Below are 1,077 nucleotides of genomic sequence, written 5' to 3' on the forward strand. Positions count from 1 at the left end.
CTTAGTTCTATACTTGATCAAACAAAGAATATCCCTATTGTATCTTTTTGTATCTGCTTCTTAAAAATTCTTAGTATATAGCAGCAAAACAAGCCTCTGACAAGATCCACAAGAAAGAAATCTATCAAATTACTTTTTTTTCTGCAGCATTTCCAGTCTTTTTTTTTTTTTTTTTTTTTGGTTTTGAACCTTTAATGAGAAAAAAAAAAAAAGATATACTATGGAGTTCAAAACTACTGTGGTCAGTGTGTCATTGGGTCAAGGGCTGGGACTACACACTGTAGAACTAGCAGACAGACTATATGTTAACAAAAATACACACGGTCACAAAACGTAAAACTGGTGCTGGACACGGTTAAGTCTCGGTTTCCTCATCATTCAGCAGCATGTTGGGGATCCAGCGGCTGATGGGGAACACACGTCCTGACTCCGGGCATTGCAGGGTGCCCTCCAGCACGTCCACCTCCAGCAACACGTGATGCATCTTTCTCAGAAATGTCTCGTCGTTCACGTAGCCCTCAGTAGGCTCTTTTGGCACCTCCACTAGGTGCAAGGTGTCAGCCGCCTCCAGAAGCGCCGCCCACTCCACCTTGGGTATCATCCGCGCCACGAAGTCTGGGTTGAACTCCACGGGATTGATTCGGACTTCGGTGGCCTGGAGGCGCAGGGGGAAGCCACGAGGCCCCACCCCCCGCACATGTGAGCTCAGTAGATTGAGGGTGAGCAGCTTCATGTTTCCACACTCCAGTCTTAATTGATTTAATTAATGCCAACCCAACTGGTTCTTCAGTACTGGGTTGTAAATACTGAACTTTTGCCACAGCATGTGACCTAAAAGCTCAATCGGGGTCACTTACTCCAGTTAATTCTGATTTCACCATTTAGCTTCAAGATTTGGAGTAGAGCATGGACTTGGTGGGGGTGCAGGGAGGTTGCATGAACAGTGAAGATGAGTCTGCTGGTTTGATACAGAAACACTAACCTTTCTAACCTGACAGAAGAATCCCTTTGTTTATAGCCCTGCTCACCTGTGAAAGTGAGTGAAGAACCAAGTTTCACCCATGACAGGTGCTGGAG

The 1,077-nt window shown here is 45.6% G+C and overlaps 1 pseudogene; it reads right to left on the reverse strand.

Moving 5' to 3' along the window:
• Positions 1-227: 227 nt before the first annotated feature.
• Positions 228-736, reverse strand: LOC143386329 (multifunctional methyltransferase subunit TRM112-like protein pseudogene; annotated as a pseudogene).
• Between the last annotated feature and the right edge of the window lie 341 nt (positions 737-1,077).

Source organism: Callospermophilus lateralis, unplaced genomic scaffold (genome assembly GCF_048772815.1).
Source record: "Callospermophilus lateralis isolate mCalLat2 unplaced genomic scaffold, mCalLat2.hap1 Scaffold_120, whole genome shotgun sequence".
NCBI classification, from domain to species: domain Eukaryota; kingdom Metazoa; phylum Chordata; class Mammalia; order Rodentia; family Sciuridae; genus Callospermophilus; species Callospermophilus lateralis.